This window comes from Bidens hawaiensis, unplaced genomic scaffold (assembly GCF_021521415.1).
Source record: "Bidens hawaiensis isolate Kalapana, Puna unplaced genomic scaffold, B.hawaiensis_p1.1 tig00001088_1, whole genome shotgun sequence".
NCBI lineage: Eukaryota > Viridiplantae > Streptophyta > Magnoliopsida > Asterales > Asteraceae > Bidens > Bidens hawaiensis.
Genome location: NW_027491063.1, coordinates 3,928,673 through 3,945,044, shown reverse-complemented (window position 1 = coordinate 3,945,044; position 16,372 = coordinate 3,928,673).

The window sequence follows — 16,372 nt, the reverse complement described above, 5'->3', positions numbered from 1 at the left end:
CTTAGGCGTCGTTCAACAAGGATCCTCTATCTTTCCACCACAAGGATCCTCCGTCTTTCAATCAAGATTCTTAGGAATGTTTCATCAAGGACCCTCTAACTATCAGCCGTAAGGATCCTTTATGCCGGGTTAAGGATAGGAATTGCAGCCTCGAATAGATTTATATCCAGATCTTCAAAGAAATGTAAGGATTTCTATGACATCTTAAGAAAAAAAACAAGAAGTTTGAGTGGACTCAGAAGCATGAAGCTGCGCTTATAGCCCTAAAGGATTATCTATCCTCAGCACCAGCATTGATGAAACCATTGGATGGTGAGCCATTATCCTTATGTCTAGCTGTTTCAGGTAATGCAGTATGTGCCGTTCTAGTTATGGATCATGAAGGACAACAACATCCAGTCTACTATGTAAGTAAAAGTATTTTAGATGCTAAGGTCAGATATTCTCATCTTGAAAAATTAATACTTGCTTTAATCATGGCATCAACTAAATTAATACATTACTTTGAAACTCATACTATTATTTTTAGAACTAACTATCCTATTAAGAATGTGCTTAGAAAATACGAGATGTCAGGTAGGATGGCTAAGTGGGCTGTCAAGCTCAACGCCTATGATATACAATATGATCCCAGAGCAACCATCAAATCACAAGCACTTGCCGACTTTGTGGCTCATTTCAGTAGTGACTTGCAAAAACAGGCTGATTTGGAGGTTCAACAACTTGAGGAGAACAAGGATCCTTGGATTCTCTTCACAGATGGTGCATCAAATGTCAGAGGAATAGGATTGGGCATACTATAAAATGGCCAAAAGGGGACATAATACCCAGTCTATAGCCTGTGTGTTTCAAGCTACCAACAATGAAGTAGAATATGAAGCATTAATTGCAGATTTATTACTAGTTAAACAAATGAGGATCACGTATCTTCAAGTTTACATAGATTATTTATTTATTGCTAACCACTTTAATGGTTCATACACTGTTAAAGGAAAAAAATTGATTAAATATTTAGAAATTGTAAAAGAATTGGAAAAATTCTTCAAACTGTTTAGTATAATTCATGTACAAAGGGAGGAGAATGATGGGGCTGATGCGGTCACACCCAGACCAAAGGCGCTGGAACATGCTGGGGCACAACGGATTTCTCAAGAACACAATGACACTATTAAAGTGACAATATTTACTCTACTCATTTATTTCATTCAATAACTCAAACACAACTTGTTCAATGGTTTAATACAAAAAGTTACAACATTATCTAATTCATTAAAATATCCTAAAGGTATAATTTAAGTGATGAGTCTTCAATCTTCATAAACATCCTAAAAGTAAACATGCAGCATGCATAAAAACATATTTGATCAACATGAATGTTGGTGAGTAATACACTAGTTTTTTGTTATATATATATATATATATATATATATATATATATATATATATATATATATATATATATATAATGAGGCAAAATCACCATTCATATGTGTAAATAGAATATAGCAACAACTATTATAAACGAAAAGTAAATAACTGAGGATCCTTTCTATTTGGTGTCAACCAAATTACTCGGATAATAAGGCCCTATTTTACAAGCAAAAGGCTAAAGTAATTAGGGTTGCATATGATCATACTTAATGAGGCTCAACAACAACATTAAAATAAACACTCTTGCAAGTAATTAATTTGAGGCATAAACAAAAGATCGAGCAAATATTCATATAACACATAATGTAGAATTGTGAATTTAGTAATGAGGTCTTAAAACAAGTAAGTTTGAATATGGTACGCATGCCTCCCCCAAAAGTATTAAAGTTTAAAAATGGGGAGTGTGATTACTCACATGGAAATTAAGCGAGTGATGAAATAGACGAATAGACGAGCCAGTCCTTAAGCGGGTGAACAGGAAGGTTCGGTTATTAACAAGTGAGTCCGAGAAATAAGTGAGATTTGGATTGGGTATGTATCCAGAAGTAAATATTAAATAAAAATAATATAAACTAAACTTGAATTCAAATTGGGGTTTAATTTGTAAAATCTTGAGTTTAAGGGAATGTTCGATTTGGCATAGGTACCTTAATCAACCAAGGTTGAAGAATGGAAACAATCAAAAATGTATATAAGACGAATACAAACTGAAAAACATCCCAACCATTACTCAAATAAGATTGAAAAACAACCAATTGTTTTGTTCGACTTTTAAAGTCAACTTAGGCAAGAACAGTTTAATTTGCTCCCACAAATCCAAGTATTAGAGAGAAAGTTAGAGATGAGCATTTTGGAAATGTTGAGAAGTGTTGGTATTTATAGGCAAGAAGGAGGGGACAAGTTTGCAAGGATGGTTGGACAGTAAACTATCTTACAACCACTTTTGCATTCAGTGTGGTTGGTTGGTTTTTAAAATAGATTAAATAAATAAATTAATTAAATAAAATAATTAATTAAACCTGATTCAGAGGTTGGGGAAAATTTTGGTTTTTGGCAAAAATGATCCTCCTACTTTGGTTTTGTGTTGGTTTCGAGCATAAAATAAGTGAATTAAGCACCGTTAAAGATATTAAAAAAACACGATGAGTATGGAACATGATTATAACATGAAGGACATTATTTCAATGGATTCGGAGTACAAAGTTTAAAACGGGTCGGGTTTTCGGGTTTAGAAAATGACGAATTTTAAGATGCCTTAGCAAATCTAGCATCATCCTTGAAGATCCCAGATGATATAAATATACCAATCATTCACATACTTTCTCCAGCAATTGGGGAACAGGAAGCAATGGAAGTTACAACGGATCGTCCTAGAGAATTACGATCCTCAATCCAGTCCTGAAGTAGGATCCTGGATCCTCCCGATTATGAATTCCTCCAAGACAGAGAAATCCCTAATGAAGAAAATTCCAGAGCTTTCAGAACCAAAATATCCCAATTTATTATATTACATGATATTTTGTACAGAAAATCTCTTGCATGTCTCTACTTAAGGTGCATTGAAGATTTGGGAATCCAAGAAGTACTTAAAGAATTCCATGAAGGTGATTGTGGTAACCATATAGGGGGGCGGAGCATTATTCTCTAAAATACGTAGGAAAGGTTACTTCTGGCCAGCTATGAAGAAGGATTCTATGAAATATTCAAGAAAATGTGATGCTTGTCAAAGATATGGAAACATTCTTCATCAACCAGCAGAACCTATGCACCCTATCTCTTCTTCATGGCCTTTCATGAAATAGGGGATGAGTATTGTTGGTAAGTTACCTAAGGCAACAAGTGGAAAAGTCTTCATGCTTGTCATGACGGATTATTTCTCAAAATGGATCGAAGCAAAAACATTCGTTCAAGACCGTGAAAGGGAAGTTATATGATTTATTAAAAGAAACATTATAACTAGATTTGGTATCCCACCTGAAATTATTTGTGACAATGGATCCCAATTTATTGGGAAAAGAACAACTAATTTTTGTGACAGCTCGGCATAAAGATGATCACCTCTACACCACTCCATCCACAAGCTAATGGCCAAGCAAAATCAAGCAACGAAATCTTCATCAACAACTTAAAGAAGAAGCTAGGATCCAAGAAAGGCAAATGGGTTGAAGAAGTTCCTTATGTTCTTTTGGCTGATATAACAACACCTAAGAATGCATCAGGTCAAACACCGTTCTCATTGGTATTTGGAGCAGAATCTGTAATCCCTACAGAGTTGGTAGTTCCCACCGCCAGAACAAGCATCCATGATTCTCAAGCAAACATCGAAAGCCTTATTCAAGATCTAGACATTGTTGATGAACTTAGATACTGTATACCAAGAATATCAAGATAAATACCAACATAGGATGGCTGGGGCATATAACAAGAATATCAAGATCCAAAGGATTCAAGAAGGAGATCTGGTCCTAAGGAAAACCTTTCAAAATACGACTAATCCGGCATATGGAAAACTAGTACCCAAGTGGGAAGGACCTTACTTGATCGAGTCAGAAGCCGGAAAAAGAGCTTACCACTTACTTACAATGGAAGGTGATTGACTACCAAGAGCCTAGAATGCCATTAACCTCAAAAAGTATTTTATGTAATCAGGATCCGGGATCCTTAAGGTCAAGGATCCTAAACTAGGTAAAATCTTATCCTGCTATTTATTCCTTTTAAATTTTTGTTACTTATTTTTAATCAATGATAATAATATTCATAAAATTCACTTTTACTAAGTTTTAAGTTTATACAGAAAAAGCAGATTTCAAGTGAGAATACAAAGGTTAAGGGGTTGGCTGTAACATTCGTTACTTTTCAAATCCGAAAGTCGACCCGTTTATTTTCTTTTGCCTCATTTATTATTCGAATGATCTTTGCTACATAAATTCCCGCCCTCGTTTAAGGATATAATTTTTCGTTTATTTATTTATTAACTATAACTATGAACAATATACTATAATACCCCCCTAACTAAGTTATTACAACTTTTGGATCCATACCAATAAATCATGGACTAACTTGCAAAATCATCCAAACCCTTTTCCCTCTCTCCCTTCCTTCCCGTCGACATCCAAGACCACCCCCCCATTTTGCTTGTTCCTCAATCTTCGGTGAAATTAACCTTTCCAAATACTTTGCTAACCAAAAAAGCGTTGTACCGACACTCTATACATGGTATACTATAACAATTTGACAGCTATTGACTCGTTTTAAAAGCTAAACTAACCGCGGACCAAACCGACACTAAAACGCTATAAATACACAATCTTAATTCAATTAAACCCGTCCACACCATCCTTACTACATCGCAACCTAAACCCCTAAGCCAATTAACCCCTACACTATTGTACGGTAGATTTCGCATTCAAACTTGAGCCGCAAAGCCTAGCTCGTCAATCTCCTTTAATCAGGAATCAATTCTAGTAATTAATTTATGTAATTTGGTCGTTTTTAGTCAACAATTGTTAACCCTAACTCAATTTGATTCAACGATAAACAATTAAATGGTTTTAAGTTCTAGGGTTTTAAATTGGGGAAGAACATCAACCAGATATTATGCTTATAAATAATTGTTTCTGTGTATTGAACAAGTCAAGGCACTGGCCATCAGGCCAGTGCATGTTACTCTAAGGTTAAGAACCAGCCTGGGGCGCGGGTTCGAATCCCCCAGGCCCGGTTTTAAGTTTTCGATTGAATTTATTTAATATGCGTTCGATATTTTTCATATCTTGGAAGGACCCATGGTGATTCATGAAGCCCTAACCGGCAAATGAACCCATGTATTTTTATTCAAGTTATGTTGTTATATATATATATATTTATTTATTTATTTCACAAAATGTTAATGATGATAAAATGTTATATAATCAAGTCTCGTAAGTAATGAAAATTCTCAACCTCAAACACAATCCCAACCTCAATGTAAGATTACTATATTTCGTCAATTAATTATACTTGCAACATTCACCCGAGTCTTACGAAATTTAAACCTTTTACCCCTGTAGTATGTCATCTCGCCTCGTCAACCGTAACCGTCGCACCGGCAGCTCTGGCCGCAGCATGTCATCCCGCATTGCTAAAGGCATCAAGGAATCCCTCCCAATGATTATCTCCCAATTGCAAACTATGAATGATTCTTTATCATCCACAACTCCAAACCCAATTGCTTACCCCCTCAAACAATTCAAGAATACTTCGGTATCGATGGTGCTAGCATTCTCCTCCAATGGTTCGAAGAAATGGAGAGCATATTCCTCTATTGTGAATGTCCTCAGGACTAGAAAACCACTTACACCTCCAACATTGTAAGGCCCCGTTACCGGTAGCCCTACTTTGGTGTTGGATTTACTCATAAAGACAATTCTACAAATCAGAGTTAATTAAAACTTTCGTGGAATAATATAAAACATGAATCATTTGTTACATATATCCATAATTTGTCTTTCAAAACATAACATAAATAATAACATTTAAAACATCATGACAATCTTCGGATGCCAGCCTCTTCAATCCTGCCATGTGTCCATCTCAAACTAGCTGTCTCAATCTGTTAACCTGCGTGCATACTAAAAGTCAGCTACGCTGAGTGAGTTCTAGTTAATCACATAACTTACTTTACATACACATACACGTGCCCGTAGGTACGCATTACATACTTAACCTGTCCATCAATCTTTCATACACATACATATCTAACCTTACGTTATAAAGAGCATTCTCCCTACGTACCTCGGATATTATTGGGGTCCGGTACCCTCCATCCTCGGATATTATTAGGGTCCGTTGCCCTCCATCCTCTGATATTATTAGGGTCTGGTGCCCTCCATCCTCGGATATTATTAGGGTTCGGTACCCTTCATCCTCGGATATTATTAGGGTCCGGTACCCTTCATCCTCGGATATTATTAGGGTCCGGTACCCTTTCTTCCATAACTTTTTAACATACTTTTCTAAATACATAATCATAAGTTTCATACATACATCATTCATTCTTCATCTTACAACATACATATAACATCAACCATTTCCTGGCAATACATGCAATTCCGAAAATCGTTCATGTATCGACAAGAAACCATTCATACATTTCACATAATACATATATGGCTTACACTTATCACTTAGGATAAGTGTATTAACTAATCACATTGAGTATGCACACCGCCCCGAACACATAACAAGGAATGCGGCAGCCCCTAGCAGGGTCCAAGGGGAAGAGCCCCTGGCTAGGGTCGAGCTGCCAGGTCAGCTTGGAAAAATTTTATTTCCATTAACTGTCTTAACACATTTTCCATTAGAATTTTGAATCATTATTAAATTTGCTAACTTAAAAGTTCAAGGGCTTCTTTGTAATTAAACCATTCTTTTATAAGTCCAGGGACCATTTTGTAATTCTATTAAACTTCCAGTTCGTTACTTTACCTTAACGAATTGACTTGTCATGACGAACTGGTTCTTTGTAACGAATTGAACCCTCTAACGAACTGGACCCTTCACGAATTAGTCCATAGTGAACCAATCTATACAACGAATTGGACCTTCCAATTCGTTATCTTTTAACTATAGCGAATCAAGGGTAGTTCGCTATCTTTTCACCTTAAAAACTGAAGCTAGTTCGTTATATTCCCTTAGACGAATCAGCTAGCGAATTACTTCTAATTCGTTAGTTACCCCTTATCGAGCTAGGGTTAGGTCAGGGAATGTCATTCCCTGACACCCCTAACCTCGTATTAACTTTTCCGGCGCTGCCATTGCCGGAAAGCCGCCGGAAAACCGCTAACACGTCGGAAAAATGAGCACCGTTTTTCGTCCCGTTCGATCCAGATCTGAGCTAGGGTGACCCCTAAGCTCATCATAGGTTCGGTTTATACCCGATTCCACCCAGATCTTGTGACTTAAACAGTTTAATGGTGTCGGCTCGTTGTTTCGTGACTATATCTAACGGGTTAACTTCATACAGTATTAATGTGACAATCGTCAATTCCAGGTTAACTCCGTTAACTCAACTCCGTCAATTCAAACTTTAAGATCGTTGAATCTATAACGCACACTTCATTACATTTAAACTAGGGTTTAAATGACGCTTAACACTCACTACATGGGTAGTCTTTCGGGATTTGCACCAAAACGCAAACGAGTTGACGCAAACGATTGATAAATAAACGACAAACGTAAAAACAATAATTATATGATTATTATGTGTTAGGATTATGTGCTATGTGATAATACTATGGTCATGTTAACTTATTGTCCAAGTATGATGGAATGTTCTAGAAAAACAACACTTGAAAGTAGAAGGACTAGAGTGTAACTTGTTTGCTTATAAATATATCCTAAACTAAACCCTAACCTATTATTATTATTCCTTCCAAATCCCGATCGGAGCTCTCACCTCCCCTCTCCAAGGCTGCCGTCACTTTCATACACACATACAAACCCTAATCAAGTGTTTAATCCAAGAACTAGGTGCTAGGAAGGTATAATTGATCATCCTTTACCTTCTTGTTGTTTAATTTTGATGTTTAATGGGTTAATTAAGAACCCTAGGCAGCCGATTTTGATAAGTATGTATGAGTTAACATGATGGTTGTTGAATTCATGATGATTGATAAACTAGATTGATATTGATACATGATTGATTGTTGTTCTTGATTTGAATTAAAACACAAACCCTAATCTTGTATGTATGGTGTGATTGATATGCATGGATAGTAGTTATAGTGTCTAGAGGGTTATATGGATGCATAATAGTTCATAGATTGTTATTTTGTTGAGTTTTGATGTGAACAGATTCTGGACAGAATGTATATACGATGTTTAACTGACTGTAACGAAGTGTAAACGTGAAAATTGATTGAGATTGTGGGTACTGCAGTAAACTAGGTTGAGTCTAGTTTCTATGAAGTATAAATTCGTAATTTTTGGATAAGTGGAAGTATACTTTTATGATTTTACAAAAACGTGATGCAAAGCTGAGCTGTTAGACCTGCTGTTAGGTTATGTTGTAAAGGTTATATCTCATGAACCACGAGACCAATTGGGTTGGTTCCACTTCTGGAAGTTGACTAACTGAGTTAGGAACCAAACCCAAGTGGTCTTGCATTTATTGGATTTTTCGTTTAACGGGAATTTCAAATAACATTCTGTTGCGCATGAATCTGACTGATATGAGTTTACTGTAGTGTTTTGATCATTATGAGCAATCTATATGGAAAAAAATAAGATAAAACATGTTCTGGAAACCTAAGATATGTATGCTTCTGTGGTAATTTTTGGTGAATTAATTGAGACGTTATAATCGGTGAACTAGTGTAATCTTTCAAGTAGAAATTCTGTCATAACGAAACTAGCTGCTGAGTTGTATAGGAATGCATGAAATATGATAGTTTTTATATAATTGTTGTATTTTGACCAAAATACCCTTGCGGGGAATAGTTGCTAGTTGATTGCCATGAATTGACCAAATTGCCCTTATGGGGAATAATGGTTAGTTAGTCTTTGTTTGTTGACCAAAATGCCCTTACGGGAATAATTGCTAATAAGTATGTTATTAATACGTGACACGAAAGTAATTGCTCACTCATGTATCGTATCACAATTGTACTTGTTCAAGTCACACACGATTCACAAACGAAACACGAAACATGTTACGTGCATAGGTATTATGTGCCGAGTCTAGAGACTCGTTAAACATTCCGATACTTAGAAAATCTCTTTGTTATTTTAGAACGCTAGAGAGTTTTCTACGACGCGCATCACTCGGTGATCTAGATCGGATATTCTTCGCAAACAGTGAGTTCACTTACCCCACTCTTAAACTGTTTTCAAACGTTTTTCACTTGGGGGAGATAACATACTCCGATAAACATATTTTCTGAGATAAACGCATATGAAAGATTTTGTTATAAATTATATATCACTTGTAAAGGCTAAGCGGCATACATAACATTTGAAGTCCCACACATCGGACCGGTTAATATTTGGAATAGCGAGTCACTTTTGGGTAGTACTACTGGGTTTGACAAACCCCACCCGACGCTAAGCTCAACTGGAGGTTGAGTGGGTGTAAATTTTGGCTAACACTTACCATGGTCTGGAGGACCTGGTGACGGGCACTTGATAAACAGTCAGCTTCGGTCGCGAACCACTTAGCGATACTTGTTGTATAGATTAGCTACCTATCGATATATAGTTTGACATAACACTATCTGGTAATGCAAAACACTTAAACGCTGTAACGTGGTTACACACTCAAACGCCGTAACGGGGTTACGCAACACTTAAACGCTGTAACGTGGTTACACACTCAAACGTCGTAACGGGGTTACGCAACATTTAAACATCGTAACGAGGTTACGCAAAACGCTAAACAATTTACCTTATTTAACTTGTGAACTCACCAACCTTGTGTTGACACTTTTAGTATGTTATTCTCAGGTAGCCGAGGCGGGCGCGCGGTTTAGGAGCATGCATTAATGAAAACACTTTTATTCTGCAAACTTAATTTTAACAGTTACATTTGGTTTTAAGTCGTCCTGCGTGACGCAACTTTTGAATTAAGGTTTTACGCTTCCGCATTTACTTTCATTTAAACGTTTTTCTTTGGTTTAGTTATAACTAATGAATCCGATCCTGCCAGTTCACACCCTCTGACGGTAAAACTCCGTTAGTGGATTTTGAGGGTGTGACAGATTGGTATCAGAGCCATTGGTTATAGCGAACTAGAAAGCTGCATGCATACTAGACTATAACCGCGACGACCCATTAGTTATAATGATACGCACTGCATAGGTTTGTGTAGTCTTGAAATCTTATTCCCTTACCTCCTTTACTCATACGCGCGCATATACACGGCTTACCTGTAGAAATGTCGACGCCACCCTCATCATCATCCGATTCGATGACGCATGCTCACGGGAAGGAACCGCAGTTACCTACTGCCTCGCCACCCCGCGTAGTCCCGGAACTCGAAGCTCCTGCACCAAAGAGGTACCGCCTATCCGGAGGCTTGTATGACAACGACGTTAGCTGGGAGTGGTACCCCAACATGATCAGACGTATGGTCTACCGTGAACAAGTTCCCCCATTGCCTCACCCGAACCACCCTGCTTACCCTAACACTCTACCACCTATACCCGAACCTGTAGAGCGAGTTCTCGCAGCTGTCGTTTCTTGTTTGGAGCGTGATGTGGGTTACATGCGCTACACTAGAGAAAATGTTGCCAGACTGTTTAAAGATGGAACCGAGACTCAGGAGGAGATTGCCCGCATGGCAGCGGCAACGAAAGAAATGCAAGAGACTAGTGAGCAACAAACCAAGGTTATGATGAAGATGCAAGCCGAGATGATAGACTTGCAAGAGCAACTCCAAGAAGCAAGGACCCGAACCGAAATAGCATTAGAACGTTGCGATATCCTACAAATGCAACTTGCCCAGAACGCAGCAGAACCCGAGGCAGAGCCTGAAGAGGAACCTGAAGAAGATCCCGAAGAGGAGCCTGAGGAGGATCCCGAGGAAGATCCCGAAGAGGAGCCGGAGGAGGAACCGGCTGAGGAGGAGGCACATTCAGAGGTGTCCTCCGATGACGACATCTAGTGATGATGACACTTAGATGGAGGGGTTGTCTCCATCCTAACTATTATTTTTCTATGATTTTAAGGATTGATTGGAAATACTTTGTAGCGAATACAATGGTTTTAATCATGAATTTTTATTTAGACTAATATGTGGTTGTGATGTGATGTTGTTTTTTTTTATTTCTTACCTATCTTTTATTTCATGTATGGTGTGTTGTATATGAAAGAAAAATTCACGTTTTATGCTATGATTCTAGGAAATGGCCGGAAGAAACGCTGGACGAGGACGTGGTAACATCAGCATGACTGCAGCTGAACTCCAAACCCTGCTGAATGACCATGTTGCTGCCGCTTTAGCTGCACACGTTCAACATCAAACAGGAGGTCCGAATGGAGCATGTACTTTCAAGAACTACCTTGACTGCAAGCCCAGTACGTTTAAGGGCACTGAGGGAGCTATAGGCTTCCTGCGTTGGGCTGAGAAGGCCGAGTCGGCCTTTGAGATGTGTAACTGTCCCCCTGCCAGTAGGGTCAAATTCGCTGCTGGGACACTTGAGGATTCCGCCCTCACTTGGTGGAATTCGAACGTCCAGATCCTTGGATTGGAACTGGCTAACGCGATGAACTGGGAGGAGTTCAAAAACATGATGCGAGAGGAGTACTGTCCGAGGGAAGAAATTTCGAAGTTAGAGTCGGAGTTTTGGTCATTGAAAATGGTGGGTTCAGAGATTGAAGCCTACACTACTCGTTCGCACGAGTTGGCGGTGATGTGTCCGCGGATGGTGGATCCGCCGAGCAAGAGAATAGAGATGTACATTGATGGTTAGCACCACAGATTCAGGGTATGGTGACGTCTTCCAGACCAGCCACGATCCAACAAGCGATCCGTTTGGCTCACAAACTGACGGATCAGGCTGTGACCCAGGGTGCGTTACCACCGAGGGGTTCGACTGCTAAAGCCCATGACAACCCGAGTAATGACCACGTCAGCAACAGTAACAACAACAGCAACCCGAACAGCGGGAAGAGAAAATTTGACAACACCAGATCTTCATCCTCAAACCTCCCACCGCAACACCACTACCGTAAGCCCGAATTTACTCGGAGTTTCAACACTCAGAATCACAACAACAACAACAACGGTAGCGGGCAGGTTTCGAGCGGATATGTTGGGAAGTATCCAAAGTGCAACAGGTGCAACTTTCATCATGTTGGTCAGTGTGACCGTGTCAAGTGTCAAAGATGTGGAAAGATAGGTCACCTAGCGAAGGACTGTAGAGGAGACCTTGCGGCAAAGGGTGCTCCTAAACAACCGATGACGACTAAGGGATGTTTTGAATGTGGACAGGAAGGTCATTTCCGGAAGGATTGCCCCAAGCTAAAACATAATGACAACAATGGGGGCAATGGAAGTGGCAGTAACGGTGGAGGAAATGGCAAAGGAAGAGCGTTTGTGATTGGATCGGGTCAAGCCCGCAGAGATCCGCATGTGGTGTCTGGTAAGTTCCCTATAAACGATTGTTTTGCTTCTGTTTTGTTTGACACTGGAGCTGATAGGAGTTTTGTGTCAAAGGCCTTTAGCCAACTTTTAAACCTTACTCCAACCCCGTTAGACGCTGAGTTTCCTGTTGAATTAGCTAACGGTAAAACTGTAATAACAACTCATATACTTGCGGGATGTAAGTTGAAACTGTCAGGTCATGTCTTTGACATCGACCTTATTCCTTTTACGCTTAGTAGTTTCGATGTCGTTGTCGGCATGGACTGGTTATCTGAGAACCGAGCGGAGATTATATGCCATGATAAGATCGTCCATATTACCACCCCTTCTGGCGAGATCATTTCGGTCCGAGGCGAGAGAGGCGGCATGACCACCAGCGTCATTACCCTTATGAAGGCACAGAAGTATTTACGAAAGGGTCATCCGGCAATTTTGGCGCAGATTGTTGAGAAACCCGCGGAGGAGAAACGAATTGAAGACATACCGGTTGTGCGAGACTTTCCGGAAGTTTTCCCGGAGGATTTACCTGGACTCCCTCCTATTCGTCAAGTCGAATTTCAGATCGAGTTGACACCCGGTGCAGCACCCATAGCACGAGCCCCGTATCGGCTCGCACCGGCGGAACTTCAGGAGTTGTCCACCCAGTTGCAAGATTTGTTGGATAAAGGTTTTATCCGACCTAGCTCATTGCCATGGGGAGCCCCTGTCTTGTTTGTCCGAAAGAAAGACGGGACTTTCCGAATGTGCATCGACTACCGGGAGTTGAACAAGGTGACGGTCAAGAACCGTTATCCTTTACCCCGAATTGATGATTTGTTTGACCAGCTTCAGGGATCGAGTTACTACTCGAAGATCGATCTACGATCCGGTTATCACCAGCTGAGAGTGCGCGAAGAAGATATTTCAAAAACGGCTTTCAGAACACGGTATGGTCACTACGAGTTTTCGGTTATGCCTTTTGGCCTAACCAACGCACCAGCCGTATTTATGGATCTCATGAATCGAGTATGCAAGGCGTACCTCGACAAGTTTGTGATTGTTTTCATTGATGATATTCTCGTCTACTCCAAGAACGAGACTGACCACGAAGAGCATTTAAGGATAATTCTGGAACTACTGAAGAAGGAACAACTGTATGCTAAACTCTCGAAATGTGAATTTTGGCTTCGCGAGGTTCACTTCTTAGGACATGTGATCAACGAGAATGGCATCCATGTCGATCCCGGTAAGGTAGAGGCCATCAAAAACTGGGAAGCACCTAAGACTCCGACTGAGGTGCGACAATTCCTAGGATTGGCCGGCTACTATCGGCGTTTCATCGAGGGATTTTCAAAGATTGCTCAACCCCTCACCGCTTTGACTCACAAGGGCGCTAAGTACAACTGGGGTGACGCGCAAGAAACCGCTTTTCAACTGTTGAAAACCAAGCTTTGTAGCGCCCCTATTTTAGCTCTCCCCGAGGGAACGGAGAACTTTGAGGTACACTGTGACGCATCTATACAAGGTCTCGGTTGTGTGCTGATGCAACTCGAGAAGGTTATAGCCTACGCCTCTAGACAACTACGGGTTCACGAGAAGAACTACACGACCCACGATTTGGAACTCGGAGCTGTAGTGTTTGCTCTAAAGATATGGAGGCATTACTTGTACGGTACCAGGTTTACCATTTACACCGACCACAAGAGTCTCCAACATATCTACGATCAGAAAGAGCTGAACATGCGACAGCGTCGTTGGGTCGAGCTGCTTAAAGATTATGATTGTGCCATCAAGTACCACCCTGGCAAGGCCAATGTGGTGGCCGACGCCCTCAGCAGGAAAGAAACAGATAAACCCAGACGGGTGAGAGCATTGCAACTCACGATTCATGCCAGCTTACCCGATCAGATTCGCGGTGCGCAACTGGAAGCTTTGAAAGATGATAATCTTCCATCGGAACTCATGCGGGGCATGAGCAAGCAACTTGAAACCAGATCGGACGGGGTCCGATATTTTGAGAACCGGATTTGGGTTCCACGATACGGAGAGTTGAGAACTCTAGTGATGGACGAAGCTCACAAGTCCCGATATTCTATCCACCCTGGCTCAGATAAAATGTATCATGATTTAAAGGAACTTTACTGGTGGCCGAACATGAAAGCCGACATCGCCACCTACGTGAGCAAATGCTTGACTTGTGCCAGAGTCAAGATAGAATACCAGAAACCATCTGGTCTACTGCAACAACCGGAACTCCCAATGTGGAAATGGGAACAAATCTCAATGGACTTTATTACGGGTTTGCCTAAGACACCGACGGGATGCGATACCATCTGGGTGATCGTTGACCGATTGACTAAATCGGCACACTTCTTAGCAATTAAAGAAACAGACAAAATGGAAAGACTGACTCGTGTCTACATGAAGGAAGTGGTGTCGAGACACGGAGTGCCTGTCTCGATCATTTCCGATCGAGATTCTCGTTTTACCTCACACTTTTGGAAGTCGCTGCAAAGCGCACTGGGCACACGTCTTGATATGAGTACCGCATACCATCCTCAGACGGATGGGCAAAGTGAACGGACTATTCAGACCCTGGAGGATATGTTGCGTGCATGCGTCTTAGATTTCGGAAAGAGTTGGGAACCCCACTTACCCTTGGTAGAGTTTTCGTATAATAACAGCTACCACGCAAGTATTAAGGCAGCACCGTTTGAAGCGCTGTACGGACGGAAGTGTCGATCACCACTCTGCTGGGCAGAGGTGGGTGATAGCCAAATCACTGGTCCGGAACTGGTACTCGAAACCTCGGAAAAGATCGTTCAAATCCGAAATCGCATGACAGCAGCACGAGATCGCCAAAAGAGTTACGCCGACAAGCGCCGAAAACCTCTCGAATTTCAAGTAAACGATCGGGTGTTACTCAAAGTCTCACCTTGGAAAGGTGTGGTTCGCTTTGGTAAGCGAAACAAACTCAACCCACGGTATGTTGGTCCGTACCGGATAACTGAGCGCATTGGTCCGGTGGCGTACCGACTGGACCTACCAACAGAACTCAGTGGCGTACACGATGTATTCCACGTTTCAAATTTGAAGAAATGCCTATCTGATGAAACCCAAGTAGTCCCTTTGGAGGAACTACAAGTCGATGAACAGTTACGGTTCATTGAGGAACCAGTTGAGGTTTTGGATTGGGAAACCAAAACGCTCAAACACAGCAAAATTCCAATCGTTAAAGTTCGTTGGAACTCGAGACGTGGACCGGAGTTCACGTGGGAACGCGAGGATCAAATGATGAAAAAGTATCCCCACCTTTTTGAAGGGCTAACCAAACACCGAAAACCGCGAAACCCGGCAAACCGTCAAACATCACCGGAGGTATGAATTAAATTTCGGGACGAAATTTCTTTTTACTAGGGGATGATATGACAAACTGAAATTTTTCTTCTTACTCTTTCAGACTCTCATCACGACTTGACTCAAATTTTCGGGACGAAAATTCTTTAACAAGGGAATGATGTGACAATCGTCAATTCCAGGTTAACTCCGTTAACTCAACTCCGTCAATTCAAACTTTAAGATCGTTGAATCTATAACGCACACTTCATTACATTTAAACTAGGGTTTAAATGACGCTTAACACTCACTACATGGGTAGTCTTTCGGGATTTGCACCAAAACGCAAACGAGTTGACGCAAACGATTGATAAATAAACGACAAACGTAAAAACAATAATTATATGATTATTATGTGTTAGGATTATGTGCTATGTGATAATACTATGGTCATGTTAACTTATTGTCCAAGTATGATGGAATGTTCTAGAAAAACAACACTTGAAA